The sequence below is a fragment of the Eptatretus burgeri genome, chromosome 9 (genome assembly GCF_056783735.1).
Source record: "Eptatretus burgeri isolate ZD-2024b chromosome 9, Ebu_testis_v1, whole genome shotgun sequence".
NCBI lineage: Eukaryota > Metazoa > Chordata > Myxini > Myxiniformes > Myxinidae > Eptatretus > Eptatretus burgeri.
The window spans coordinates 85834452-85849991 of NC_140969.1; the positions used below are offsets into that span (position 1 = coordinate 85834452).

Consider the following 15540-nt stretch of genomic DNA (forward strand, 5'->3'; position numbering starts at 1 on the left):
GTCAATAAGTTCGATTAACAGAGAAAAATCAGATGACTCATTTTCATAAGTAAGTATCCAAACCCTTTGCCTAATTTACCCGAAATCACTTCAGGAGCAAATTATTTGTTCAAAAGGTTACAAAATAAGTGTAATATGTTTCACCTGCTTGTATGAAATCCATGGTTTGACTTAAAAATTAAGCTTCCCCACTCAGAGGAGATGTTAGTCATTTGGGGGCCCCATTCAAAATGCAGTAATGGCCCAGTGGGTGTCCCTGTCAATCTGTCATAACACTAATATACACATTTTGACATCCGTCTGTCTGACGTTGATGTAGTCGGTCATTACTTATACAATCTCAACCAATTAAACTTGACAAAAGGACTACGGGTCGTAAGACAAAGGTTGTAGCGACTTCATTTCCCCCCCTCCCCCCCTCACCAGGAATTCCGAAGGTGGTGTGATGCAAATTATCTTTGTAAACATATACCATGTAGCGTCGCTTCCAGTGGTGGTGAGAGAGGGCATTACGAGTGATACTTCAGAACCTTCAATTGTCACGACTCACGAGTAAGAGGACTCTGTGTTATTTTCACACTCGTTTAACCTATGTTGCTTTAGCCTTGATTGCAAAAAAGATCCGGAGAAATTTCCATGTTTTCTATTGCCTTTTTCTGCATTGGAAAGGTGTGTATATCTCACAGATTGAGCCTCGTTCCACCTTATTGTGCCATTTTTCGTTTGGGTGACTGGCTTGAGATCTTAGGGTCCTGAGTTCGAGCCCCGTTATCCACTAAATTAACACCAGGTGGGGTTGACTCAACCTGTCATCCTCCCGAGGTCGGCGAAATGAGTACCAGTGTACTGGTAGAAGGGCACAGCATCAGTGGCACAGCCACACCTCAACAAAATGATAGCTACTCAGCAGCCAAGCTGCCATACACAAGAAGAAGAATAAGTGCCATTTTTCCAAGGAGATCTCAGAATAATGATAATAGCATAGTAATAATCTAATATACAAAGTTGAGTTCATGTCTGTGGGTCTGTCTGTCTATCTGTCTTTGGGTCATAAGCATTGCCCATTCTACAGGCCATGCCCTCCATCCATCCATCCAGAAATCTCCACCATCTTTTTCTCTCCATGTAGCTCAGATTGTTTTAAAGGCCTCATGTACATTTGAAGACTGAACAACGCATCTTTTATCATTAAATGAAGATACCGTTTTGAGGAAAAAAAAGTAACATTTTGATTGCAACTCAAAGGTCACCCACAGAATGCATGTTTTGGCTGCAGCAATCACAGCAGCTGTCTAATATACACCGCCCAATGAAGGTATGTTAATTCCCATATGATGCAGAGGAAAGAAAATAGTGATATTTCATTTCAAAAAAACTTTGTGGGATGTCAAACGCAGTTACTTTCTGTCTGCCAGACTGTGGTGAATTGAAGGACGTGACGTGTGATCACATGTCGCACGGCTCGAGCACGGAATAGATAAAGCCAAGATTCCGCGCGGTCGGGGGGATTGTCCCAGGGGCATTGTCATTTACGGCGGCGGTTCACTTGGTGCTCGTTGAATGGTGAGAATTGAGAATATATCGGACTCCGTGCTTATACTGATTTATTTTGCGGTGATTAGTTGCACGTGTATACATTACTGCTTATGTACTCCTTGCTGCACCTGTATTCCCTGATGTGCCCGTAGAAGCGGCTTCAATCAAATGGAATAAAGCCTACACTCTGAAGGTTCTTCTCTCGCTTTCATTTCACAGACAGTGATGTGTTGCTTATAACTCAATGTTTGCTTACCAGAATTTGTAATGACTGTTACAAGCAAAAATATTCCGTGTTTGCTTCCATTCAAAGTATGAAAAAAGATGTCCCAACACATGACGTCATCATGCAGCGATGTCTACAATAGCAGGAATGCACTGATAATTGAACTAATAATACTACTACAGATAGTACCTCTCTCGTACATCAACCACGAACACTGATTTTTTGCAAGTATTATACCCTGTTGTGTATTCTAAGGGAGAGTATCCCTCGAAAAGGCAATCGCTCCTGGCCGGTTTAGGAGGGTGAGCATCCCTGGGGTGACAACAAATTGTTTATCTATGCTGAAGCCCTTTTAATACCGTAGGTATAGGTATGGGGGTGGGGTACGAAGTAAGGCTGGGAACATTCCCAGAGCTCTGGAGTCCTCTAAACACAAGGTGGCTCAGAACTCCTATTATCTATACTACTCACCTAGGTTGTTGATCTTTGGCCTATGTTGACCTTTTGGTCTATGTTGACCTCAAAAACAATTGGCTGGTTGAATTCATTGACAGGAAATTTAAATCCTCTTCAAATTTCAAGTCAATCTGATGAAAATTGAGGATTTTAGAAAGACCACCTTAGTTGTTGACCTTTTGGTCGATGTTGACCTAAAAAACAATTGGCTGCTTGAATTCATTGACATGAAATATAAATTCTCTTCAAATTTCAAGTCAATCGGATGAAAATTTAGGATTTTAGAAATCTCACCTAAGTTGTTGACCTTTGGCCTATGTTGACCTTTTGACCTTTTGACCTCAAACAAAACTCTTCTTCCCTATGACAAACTCTACCATGTGGTGATGTTTCGTGAAGATCGGTTTGAAATTATGACCTGTAGCTGACAAACAGAAACAGACAGACAGACAGAATAACAAAATCGACTGACCAATATACTTAAAAAATCATCGATTTTGCAAGTCACAGGCAGACAGGCAGACAGACAGACAGACAGACAAACAGACAGAGACAAACGGACCCAAATGCAATACCCTTTCCTTCAGCGAGGGTAATAATAGGACAATAATAGGCAGGAATAATAAGAATAACGTGATCCCCCCTATCCGCTCTCCTCCATAAATTTCAAATTATTTTACGTGAATAGAATAACCATAATCCCCTCATCTCATAGCCAGCGGTAAACACAAACTCACTCAAAAAGCTGATCCATGAGGTGTGTTCTATTATCAATCAGCTTGCTATCGCTTGCCTAGCCAGCCGTTCCTTATCGGCCGTTTCGTTGGAGTGCTTGTTTGAGCTCTTATCCCACTTGGTAAGCTCTAGCTAGCCGCTTGGTAATGGAACACATCTCAGTACATATGCTCAGCCGAGGACCCTTGTCTGGTTCTGCAATTTGTGTAATGAAAAAAGTTAATTTCGGGTGATTTTTCACTCTTTTTTTCCCCCAATGATGAGCTTTTTCCGTTTTCCAGCACCGCTGGGGTAGTTTTGCTTCATCCTCAGTACAGGAACTCTGATTTTAAAATTGCAATGTTCCACTTTTTGCATGGGTTATTGCACTTACTAATGAGGGTTGTTTTGTGATCGTACAATAAATTGCAATGTGGATTTCCTCAACAATATCGATATGTATTAACATGAGGAATCACATAAATTTTATTGTGATTATTGTTGTATTTGTATACATTAAAAGTAGTTACTATTCCACTTGCTTTCTCAACTAACCTAACCTCACCCCCTAATTTTGTAATAATCCTGTCTCGTGAAGCATTATGAAAACACATTTTTAATCGGTCAATTACGTGACAGTGCTTTCTTTCCTTGAGATGGAGTGGTCCCTTTGTGCTATGTTTATCACCAATCACACGTTGATGTGTTTTATCTGCAAAGTGAGACCCCACCCTCGGGGGCCTGTCTCGAAAGATTATGAACCACAATCAGTCATGTGGGGATCCCTTGTCATCTCGGGGCCCCATGCAATTGCATGGTATGCACAGCAATTGTATGGTATGCACGCCGCTAACGCTGCCTCTGCCCCCACCTATCTAAGGAGTTTTAAGGTGCAACTCACTTGGTCAACCAATAAGGCAACCATGAGCTTTCCAAAGCTTTCCAAAGAAGTCAGACATAAAGTGGTGGAGAAGTACCATTCAGGAGAGGGTTATAAGAAGATTTCAGTCACTCATTATCCCTTTGAGTATGGTGAAATCCATCATTAAGAAGTGGAAGATTTATCATACCACCCAGACTCTACCCAGATCAAGTCGCCCATCCAAACTCAGCAGCTGCGCGAGCAGGAAACTGGTTCGGGATGTCACTGTATATCCAACAATGACTTTGAAAGATCTGCAAGGCTCTTTGTCCGAGATGGAGGTCAGTGTTCATCAATCAACAATATCCCGTGCCTTTCACAAAGCTGACCTCTATGGACAGGTGGCAAGAATGAAGCCATTACTGAAACAGTCGCATCTAAAACTCATATAAAGTTTGCGGAAAAGCATCTTAATGATACTGTAGGCATGTAGAGAAAAGTTTTGTGGTCAGTCAAGACAAAAATTGAACTTTTGGTCTAAATTCAAAGCGTTACATCTAGCGCAAGCCCAACACTGCACATCAACCAGTCAACACCATCCCTCCCTACTGTAAAGCACGGTCATGGCAGCAACATGTTATGGGGCTGCTTTTCATCAGCAGGGACTGGCAAGCTCGTCAGGATAGAAGCGACAATGGACGGTGCAAAGTACAGGAGAATCCTTGATGAAAATCTGCTCGAGTCAGTCATGAATCTGAAACTGGGTTGGAGATTTACACTTCAGCATGACAAGGATCCGAAGCACAAAGCTAAAGCCACACTGGAGTGGCTGAATAAGAAGAAAATAAATGTTCTTGATTGGCCCAGTCAATGTCCTGACTTAAACCCAATTGAAAATTTATGGTGAGACTTGAAGATTGCAGTCCATCTATGATCCCCATCAAACTTGACAGAACTAGAGCAATTTTCACATAAAGAATGGGCAAAAATTTCACCATCTCACTGGCCAAATCTGATAGAGACCAACCCAAAAGACTCATCACAGTCATTGTTACAAAAGGTACTTCCACCAAGAACTGACCGAAAGGGCTGAATACTTTTGCAATCGATGAATTTTGATTTGTGCATGTTTTGTGCAGGTATTCCTCACATGTAACCTCCTTCAACTATAAGTGTTTAGCTTGATCTCTTTAGTTATGAATAAATTACTTAATCTGGAAATATTTTTCCACATAATTCATCATTCAAATTAATGTGGCATTCGAGATCAGCTTTGTGAAGGAAACGGGATATTGTTAATTGATGAAAACTGACCACCATCTTGGACAAAGAGCCTTGCAGATCTTTCAAAGTCATTGTTTGATTTACGTTGACATCCCAAACCAGTTTTCTGCTTGCCTGGCTGCTGAGTTTGGATGGGTGACCTGATCTGGGTGGAGTCTGGGTAGTATGATATGTCTTCCACTTCTTAATTATGGATTTCACCATACTCAAAGGGATGAGTGACTTTGAAATCTTCCTATAACCCTCACTAACCCTCACCTGAACAGTACTTCTCCACCACTTTATGTCTGCCTTCTTTGGAAATCTCCTTGGTCTTCATGTTTGCCTTGTTGGTTGACCAAGTGAGTTGCACCTTAAAACTCCTTAGATAAGTTGTGGAGCTTTATTTTTTTATGTTAAACCACTGATTACATACAGGTGAAACCAATTACACCTTTTTTGTAACCTTTCAATCAAATAATTTGCTCCTGAAGTGATTTATAGTTAATTAGGCAAGAGGGTTGAATACTTATGCAACTAAGAATCATCTTGTTTTTCTCTGTTAATCTAACCTATTCACATTTTATCTGTATTTTTTTTAGCTTTATCACTTTGGAGTAGTTTGTGAAGATTCTGTATATTAAGTTTGATTTGATAGCATCACAAACAAGAAGAAAAAGACCTAAAATGCCATAGTCCACGTGGTTTTAATAATTTTGCTTTACTGAGTTTAAAGGGCAAGCCCATATTTACAAGATTTTTATGTAACTGACTTGAGTGGTCATGTGACATGGAAGATTGCGTATAATTGGGTTATTCGGTGATGAATATCAATGATGTGGATCACACAGTTATATTGTGTAAGATAGTTGGTCACATGACATGTATGATGTTTTTGATTGGGAAAGCAAATTTTGCACAGAAGGGATTTAATGATCATATATTTTGGGGGAGACATATTGATTTACACAAATAGTATAACATTTAATAATATTTATTAATGTATAAAATAAATTATCATTCAGTTGAAAATGCTGTCTGATCAGTTTTTGTGAATGGTACTTAAAGGTGGTTGGGGTGAAATTGAAAAGATAATTGGAAGTAAAAATTTTTTTCATTAACGATGCTTGATGGTAGAGGCATGACAAAAAAATAGAACAAGATCGGTAAGGCCTAAGTCACATTTTCTCTATGGCGAGGATACGGCGGCCGTATGCCCTCTGAATTGACAGAAACGTGCGGCGGCCGCAGAGTTTCTGAGGTGGCCTCAGGGTGGCCCTACGCCGTTTGGCTATATTTTACAGGCCGTAAGGTCGCCGTGGAATTATAACGCGGAGTTAGGCCTAAGTCACATTTGCTCTACGGTGAGGATATGGCGGCCGTACGCCCTCTGAATTGACATAAACATGCGGCGGCCGCAGAATTTCTGCGGTGGCCTCAGGCTGGCCCTACACCGTTTGGCTATCTTTTACAGGCCGTAGGGGTCGCCGTGGAATTATAACGCGGAGTTATAACTTTTTTCATGTCTATGTTCACCGTAGCAATTCGACAAGCCGAAAAAAAAAGACTGGTAAAAAATAAAATAAAAAAATTAACCCATTCGTTACCGTCCGTCTGGCCTCACGTTCGCCTTTGGGCCCCCTGCGGTTGCCTTGCGGGAACCTTGAGGCTACCTTGCGTCTGCCTTGAAAATTCTATGGCTGCCGCAGGGCCCCCTTAAAGGCCCGGTCACACCTTGACGTTTTAGCCAGCGATGGCAACGTATTAAAATGTATGTAAAACGCTGGCTTACGTTGAACTTTTGATGTTTTTTTTTAAAGATTCGGACGTATTCATAGCGACTTGGTCTTATGTATAACGCATTGGTAATGGACACAGAACGTTTCGTTGTGTTATAGATAACTTATACCAACGAATGCTGAACCTGTTGTCGGCCTACACAACCGATGCCCAACGATAGTCTAACTTAGGCATAGCGCGTTGCACGCATCGCCGACGATGTCGTGACGTAGCCTATTAAAAGGCTGACGCACAACGATTCGAATCATAACTGCCGTAGAAATGGAAGTGTCAACATCGCGGTCACACCTTGGCGATCTTGCCAACGTATGCCGCCTAAGAAAAATGTGTCTAAAACGTTGGGGCACGTCGAATACGGTATGGGTAAGTTTGGTATACGTGAGTAGAACGCTAAAGTACGCTATCATACGTCGTAGTAAGTAGACTATGTCAAGAAATTTTAAACATGTTTAAAATTTTACGACGTACTCGGCGTATGACACACGTTCCGCATGCGATGGGGATAAGTTGTACACACGATATGCGGACGCTTACACACGTCCACAAAGGCTACTTATAAGCTACTCATTAGTCGAAACACGTTGCGGTAATGTCTTTTTTACGCGAAACTTATTTCTAACTTATGTTTGACGTGCTTTGAACCAATTCTTTACGTAGTCCCAACACACATCGACGTATGTAGACGTATTCCAATGACGTCTTCCGGTCGACAAAAAAATAAATTAACGTGTTTCTAGCTTACAACTGCCATATAAAGACGTGTTCCCAGTGGTTTTGGGAATTGGTATATAAAAATGCTGCTCATAAAAGGGGAACCCAACAGTGTTTTCGAGTCCTTTTTGAGTCGATGTCCATGTCAGCAGTAACAGTATCAGTATCAGTATCTGTATTAGTATTAGTGTTAGTAGTAGTTTGTTAATGTTGGCAGTAGTAGGTGAGTGTGAGGGGGAGGGTGTGGGTTATGATGGATCGTCCTTGCGTCCGCGTGTCCACGGGTAGGAGACATCTTTGCACTATTGTTCGAAGTTCTTCGCGGTTAATTTTTTATGGGGCTTTTTCAACAATGAGCTATGGCTTGTTTTTACGATTTAGGTCTATTCATAACGGGTTGGACAAATGCACAATGAACTAATAATGTGCATAGAGCGCTTTGATTACTTATAGATACGATATATCAACGAATAATTATCGTGAAGCCGGCGTTCACAAACTATGCCCAACGATAGCCTAACTTATCCATATCGTGCGGCAGTTTATCTTTGCCGGTGACGTAGGGTTTGCTATTCATAGGCTGCCACTCAACGATTTAAATGGCTGCATCTCCACTATTGAAAGTAGACGCTTGCGCTCAACAATTGGATTTTTTTTTACACTCAACGACTTTTAAACGGTCCCACTCAACTATTTTCATTGTTTACAATGAACGATTTAAATTGCTGTCACTCGCCTTTGTTTTTTGACGCTGGGGTTTGGAAATTTGAAGCGTTTCTTCTGAACGTGTTAAAACGCTCAAACTCGACTATTTTAAATAGACGCTGCCGATGGACAATTGGAATCATAGCCAAGCCAGACATCGAAGTGTGAACATCCTCGTCATGCCGAAGAAAAGTTTGAAGAATGCTGCAAATAAGTGTCCTGGCCGTGGCCGTGGACGCTGACGCAAGGACGATCCATTATACCGACGTCTTTCAGCCTATGAGTAACTTAAAAGTAACGTCTGTCGTCGTGTGGCAACGATTGCGTAACGTGCCAACAACACGTTAATCATAGGTTAGAAATAAGTTTCGGGTACGCTAAACATTACCTCGGCGTGTCTCAACTTATGATTAACTTACAAGTAGCATGTGTTGACGTCTGTCAACGATCGCAGACCGTGCATACAACTTGTGGCCAGCGTAGCGGAATGTGTGAGTCATACGCCGGCATAGGTCGTGAAATTTCAAGCATGAAAAAATTTGAGGACAACCAAAAAGTACAACGTTTAAAGCCAACGTACAACGACGCTGACGCAAGGACGATCCGTTATACCGACGTCTTTCAGCCTATGAGTAACTTAAAAGTAACGCCTGTCGACGTGTGGCAACGATTGCGTAACGTGCCAACAACACGTTAATCATAGGTTAGAAATAAGTTTCGGGTATGCTAAACATTACTGGATATGGACACCCAGCAGGATTAAAAACAAAACATGTCAAAGGGCGGAGGAGCTCCTTGTGAGCCAACTGCCATCCATATCGAGTGCCCAACTGTGTCTGTGGACGTCCTCCTGCAGTTGGGTTACTTTTAATTAGGAGGTTGGTGGCAGGATTTGCATTCCGGCCACCGTAAAACCCTTCATTCCACAAAACACAAAAACGCAAAAAAAATCTGAAAACCCACTCCGTAGGAGTACCTCCTGTGCAACTTCCCTTCACATAACAGCTCAGTGGATGACGGGATTGGGGCAAAGCCTTTGGGACCCCCAATCTTTGATGAGAGGAGGGAAACCATGGGGTCCGTTATACCAACGTCTTTCAGCCTATGAGTAACTTAAAAGTAACGTCTGTCGATGTGTGGCAACGATCGCGTAACGTGCCAACAACACGTTAATCATAGGTTAGAAATAAGTTTCGGGTATGCTAAACATTACCTCGGCGTGTCTCAACTTATGATTAACTTACAAGTAGCATGTGTTGACGTCTGTCAACGATCGCAGACCGTGCATACAACTTGTGGCCAGCGTAGCGGAACGTGTGAGTCATACGCCGGCATACGTCGTGAAATTTCAAGCATGAAAAAATTTGAGGACAACCAAAAAGTACAACGTTTAAAGCCAGTGTACAACGACGTATGGCAGTGTTTTTCAGCGTGCTCTCAATGTTATCAAAACTTACCCATAACGTATTCAACGTGTGCCAGCGTTTTAGAAAAAAAATTCAAAAATCGGCATACGTTGGCTAAAACGTCAAGGTGTGACCGGGCCCTAAGGTCACCGTGCGACATCAAATCAAAGACCGTACGGCAACCCCACGTTTTCGGTCTCCACAATTTCGAAATCCGCCATGCAGCTCCCCGAAAATAAAAACATGTGACTGCTACATTGTGTGACCGTGGAAATACTGCGGCCGTCATATAATTGCTAGTGGCCGTAGATTTTGGAGACCCCACGGCCGCCGTGGCAAATGTAACTTAGGCCTTATAACTTTTTTTCATTTCTACGTTCGCCGTAGCAATTCGACAAGCCGAAACAAAAGAACTGGTAAAAAAAAATAAAAGAACCCACTCGTTACCGTCCGTCTGGCCGCACGTTCGCCTCAGAGCCCCCCTGCGGTCGCCTTGCGGGCACCTTGCGTCTGCCTTGAAAATTCTATGGCCGCCACAGGAACGCCCTAAGGTCACCGTGCGACATCAAATCAAAGACCGTACGGCGCCCCCACATTTCGGTCTCCACAATTTATAAATACGCCGTGCGGCTCCCCGAAAAATAAAGACATATGTGACTGCTACATTGTGTGACCGTGGAAATACTGCGGCCGCCGTATAATTGCTCGTGGCCATAGATTTAGAGACCCCACGGCCACCGTGGCAAATGTGACTGAGGCCTAAATGCATGTCCGAGATATGGTTGAGGATGTGTTCATGCCGGCTTTTTTACAACTATAATGGCTGCCAGTCTACCAGTTGGCCATCTTTGATCAGATTGCAAAATAAAATCAGTTGCGTGTGTTGGCCGTCATGTACTGTGCTTGTGCCAATTTTGAACAAAATTAGACCATGCATGTCCGATAAATGGTTGGCTACACGTTAAAGTAACAAAATGGCCGCCAGTCGGCCATCTTGGATCTGATCTCGAAAAACCAATGATGTGCTTAGGTAATATTTTTGTGATAACTTTTTCTGATAACATATAGAATGTTTTTGTGATAACTATGATGTCATAGGTCATGTGGTGTGGCAGCGATGGAAAAAAATGAAAAACTTTGGACCTTTGTATCTCCAAAACTGCTCCATGGAAAGAATTTAAACTTGGCACATGTGAAGTACTCCCCACAGGAAAGAAGCATGATTTTTTGATGATGTCATATGTGTCAGGTCAGGTTAGATCTGTCAGGTCAGGTTAGGTCAGGTCAGGTTAGATCTGTGACCTGCTACAGGTACCATGTAAACCTGTACTAACCTGTTCCATGGTCGGGTTGTCGGTGACTAAACCGTCTGCCCCACCAGGTTTTTTGGTGAGGAGGCTGTTTGGATATGGACACCCAGCAGGATTAAAAACAAAACCTGTCAAAGGGCGGAGGAGCTCCTTGTGAGCCAACTGCCATCCATATCGAGTGCCCAACTGTGTCTGTGGACGTCCTCCTGCAGTTGGGTTACTTTTAATTAGGAGGTTGGTGGCAGGATTTACATTCCGGCCACCGTAAAACCCTTCATTCCGCAAAACACAAAAACGCAAAAAAAAAATCTGAAAACCCACTCCGTAGGAGTACCTCCTGTGCAACTTCCCTTCACATAACAGCTCAGTGGATGACGGGATTGGGGCAAAGCCTTCGGGACCCCCAATCTTTGATGATAGGAGGGAAACCACGGGGTAACATTCCTGGGTCAGATTGCGGGAGAGGGTGTTGGAGTGGTGCTGAGGTGTCGTCCACCAGACGGCGGTCTCCTTGGGTTAACCTGAGGCGGTCCCTTCGGGTGGGTGCCTGGAATGTCATATCCCTAAGAGAGGATGATCACCTGTCTCTGTTATCATCTGAGCTCAAGCGTTTGGACATCGGTATTGCAGCGCTCTCTGAGGTTCGGAGACCGGATTGCGGCGAGATAATGGTGGGTGGTTACACCTACTATTGGTCTGGTCGCTCTGATGGTTACCATACCCAAGGAGTTGCTGTCGCTGTGTCCAATCAGCTGACCCCAATGATAATTGACGAAACACCGGTCAACGAGCGTATTATGAGACTAAGAATTCGTCACTCCTTAGGTTTCATTTCCCTGGTCTCTGTTTATGCTCCGACTGAGGCGAGTGATCTCACCGTGAAGGATGCCTTCTACGCCACACTCGAGTCTGTGGTTGATCAGTGCCCCAGACGAGATACACTTCTAGTCTTGGGGGATTTCAATGCATCGACTGGAACTGATAGGGATGGTTATGAGGTGTGTGTTGGTCCCCATGGGTCAGGAACTATGAACCAGAATAGCACTAAGTTCCTTGACTTTGCAAGAAGTCATGGACTTAGGGTGGCTGGTTCATGGTTTCAGCGCCCACAAGCTCATCGCTGGACTTGGTATTCCAACGCTGGCGATGTGGAAAAGGAGATTGACCATGTCCTCGTTGATGGTCGCTGGAGGATGATCCAGAACTGCAGGGTCTATCGGAGTGCTCAGTTCCTCAATATTGACCACTGGCTTGTTGTAGCAACTCCAAAGCTGCACCTTAAATCCTGGAGAATGGTACCATCCCAGCCTAGGCTGGATGTTGGCAACCTCAAGGATGAGAGGGTAGCTGAGGAGTTTGCGAACAGGCTGTGTACATTTGGGGGGTCTGGGTGCTTTGGGGGGTCCTGAAAAGTTGTGGATTGCCTTCAAGACCACCATCCTTGATGTTGCCGGTGGATGTCTTGGAACTCACCACAGGGTAAAGAAGAATTTTGTCTCTCAAGGGACACTGGATACCATTGACCAGAGTCGCAGGGCCAGGCTGAATGGCAGAGCCGAGCTGTTCAGGGAGCTGAGGCATAAAACTGTACATGCGCTAAGGGTGGACAAGGAGGCCTATGTGCGAGGAATCTGTGAGGGGGTAGAGCATCACCTGTGGACAGGTGATTCTCCTCCCTCTTACAGGGGAATTCGCTCATTGCGTTAATCCAAGCCCATCCCTCGGAGCACTACAGTCAGAGCATAGAGTGGTAGGCTCTTGACAGAGGTGTCTAAAGTGAAGGCACACTGGGCGGTTACTTTGAGCGGTTGTACCAGCTGATCCACCAGCTGTCGAGTTGGACGTTAATGGTGTTACAATCCCTGTTGCTGATCCTCCAATCAACTGTGGTCCACCTTCGCTTGTGGAAACACGGGCTGTGGTGAACCGGTTGAATCGGGGTAAAGCTCCAGGGATCTGTGGCATCCATGCCGAACTTCTCAAGGTTGGTGGAAATGCTGCACTCGTGTCGTTGCATGCAGTTTTGTGCTCTGCCTGGAACACAGGCATCATCCCAACTTATTGGAAGAGGGGCCTTGTTGTCCCTCTCTGGAAAGGGAAGGGTGATCGCCAAGACTGCAACAACTACTGAGGGGTGACGCTGCTCTCAGTGCCGGGCAAGGTCTTTGCTCGGATAATTCTTGATAGGGTTCGCCACCATCTGCTTGAGCCCCAGCGTCCAGAGCAGTCAGGCTTTACACCAAAGAGGTCAACGATTGAACGTATCCTTGCTCTTCGGGTCCTCACCGAACGCAGACGAGAGTTTCGGCAGGGGCTGCTTGCAGCCTATGTTGATCTCTGTAAAGCGTTCGATTCAGTGAATCGGGATGTCCTCTGGAGGATTCTTGGTCTTCGTGGGGTGCCACCAAAACTGATCGATCTGATGTCTTAACTCTACTCTGGTACTGACAGTGTTGTGAAATGTGGTGGTACCATCTCTGACTTAATTCCAGTTGTTACTGGAGTTCGTCAGGGATGTGTACTTGCCCCCACACTTTTCAGCACTTGTATGGACTGGATTCTAGGGAGGATGTCGGAGAGATCAAGCTGCGGTGCATCGTTTGGGAATGTCAAGATCTCGGACCTTGATTTCGCAGATGATGCAATCATCTTTGCGGAAACTTTAGATATCCTTTTGGGGGCCCTCGGGGTGCTGAATGAGGAGTCGGAGCCGTTGGGATTACGGATTTCTTGGGTCAAAACAAAGATCCAGGCTTTCAATGACATCTTGGATGCTGCTGTCCTGTCTGTGTCTGTTTGTGGTGAGGATGTTGAGGTCGTGGAGAGATTCACTTACCTTGGCAGTGATATTCATGTCTCTGCTGGCTGTGAGTCAGAGGTCAATAGATGTCTGGGTCAGGCCTGGGGAGTCATGGATTCACTGGATCATGGGGTGTGGCGCTGCCGGTACCTGTGCGGGAGGACGAAAGTCTGAGTCTTCAGGTCCTTGGTGCTTCCAGTCTTGCTCTATGGATGTGAGACTTGGACTCTGACATAGGATCTGAGATGGAGACTTAATTCCTTTGGTACCAGGTCTCTTCGGAGAATACTTAGGTATCGCTGGTCGGATTTTGTGTCCAACGAGCAGTTGCTGAGAGAGACTCTGATGAGATTTGTTTCCTGCATAGTCCGTGAGCGTCAGTTGCGGCTGTATGGACATGTGGCTCGTTTTCCTGACGCTGATCCTGCTCACGAGATTCTCTCAGCGAGGGAGTCTCATGAGTGGAGGAGGCCAATGGGCCGACCACGTGCCTCGTGGTTGCAGCAGGTTGACCGGCATCTCAAGGAGATGGGGATGGGCCTGGCATCTGCCTGGGGGATGGCCAGACGGAGGCCCCTGGAGTACCAGTGGAAAGTGGACGCAGCGACGCGCTGTTCTGGCACATGCTCCCATACCTGACCTGTCATATGTGGCTTCGTTATGATGTCATAATTGGATATGTCAAACGCTTTATGTGATCAGTATAAAAAATTTTTCGGGTCATCTCCGGCTAAATTGTAATTGGCAAGAAAATTGATGATGTCATCGGTCATGTGGTTTGGCCATCATATTGTTTTTAACATTCCACCTTCAAAAAATCTTCTTCTCTGCAACGGCTGAACAGATTGAGGCGAAACATTTCAGGTGTATGCCTGGTGTTGGCTTAATGGCTGGTGGTGGGTTTGGAATCCTAGTCGGAATCCTCGGGTCCCAAGTTCAAATCCTGCTTGCTGTTGAATTAATACCAGGTGTGGTTGACTCAGCCTGTCATCCTTCTGAGGTTGGCAAAATGAGTACCAGCTTGCTGGTATCCTGTCGTGGAGTGGTGACCTGTCCAGGATTGTGCCCAATTGGCCAAAAGACTGCTGAGGCAACACCAATGCTCCGCCCAGAGTATGGTCCCAATGGATGGATGGATTTCAGGTGTGAGGAACAAAAAGTTCTCTACCTATGATATCATATGTCACATGGTTTGGCAGCTGTGATTTTTTTGAAGAATAAACATTTTAAAATCTTATTCTCTACAATGGCTTGGCAAATCAAGGGGAAACTTCAGTTACATGTTCCGGAAACCTTGGGAATACCAGGGTGTTCATGATTAATTAAAAGGTCACATTGTCTGGCAGCCACATTGGTTTGAACGAAATTCTTTAAAAAAAAATCTTTCTCTTGAAATGCTTCAGGTGATATGAAACATCAAAATTATGATCTCGTCGATATGTGGAATATATGTTTTAAATTTCAACCTGATCGGACACATGGTCTGGCAGTCAGAATTATTTAATATTTTTAATTTGTGTTCAGGGATTTAAATCAAACTTGGTACAAGTATGCATAATGATGTAATAATGTGGGCAGAGGCGTACTGGCGATGTTATGATGTTGAAGATTGTCGTTCTAGTTTTTGTACACAGAGTCGGAGCTCGTGAAAGAGCGAGAACACTGAATGGATCAAGACGCAACAGGACAAAAGGAACAGGAGAGAGAGAGAGAGAGAGAGAGAGAGAGAGAGAGAGAGAGAGAGAGAGAGA

The 15540-nt window shown here is 44.3% G+C and overlaps 2 protein-coding genes across 10 annotated transcripts in view; one reads left to right on the forward strand and one right to left on the reverse strand.

Moving 5' to 3' along the window:
- LOC147020526 (uncharacterized) overlaps positions 1 to 3463 on the forward strand; it is a 46412-nt gene extending 42949 nt beyond the window's left edge. For 5 of the 8 annotated variants that reach the window (XM_085895954.1, XM_085895947.1, XM_085895953.1 and 2 more), the window contains one exon: positions 427 to 1682. The gene's annotated coding sequence lies outside the window, so the exon portion shown is untranslated. The other 3 variants (XM_085895948.1, XM_085895949.1, XM_085895950.1) reach the window with 3 other exon arrangements.
- Positions 1 to 15540, reverse strand: part of LOC147020527 (choline/ethanolamine transporter flvcr2a-like) — a 121434-nt gene that overhangs the window by 32381 nt on the left and 73513 nt on the right. The gene's annotated exons all lie outside the window — the stretch shown is intronic.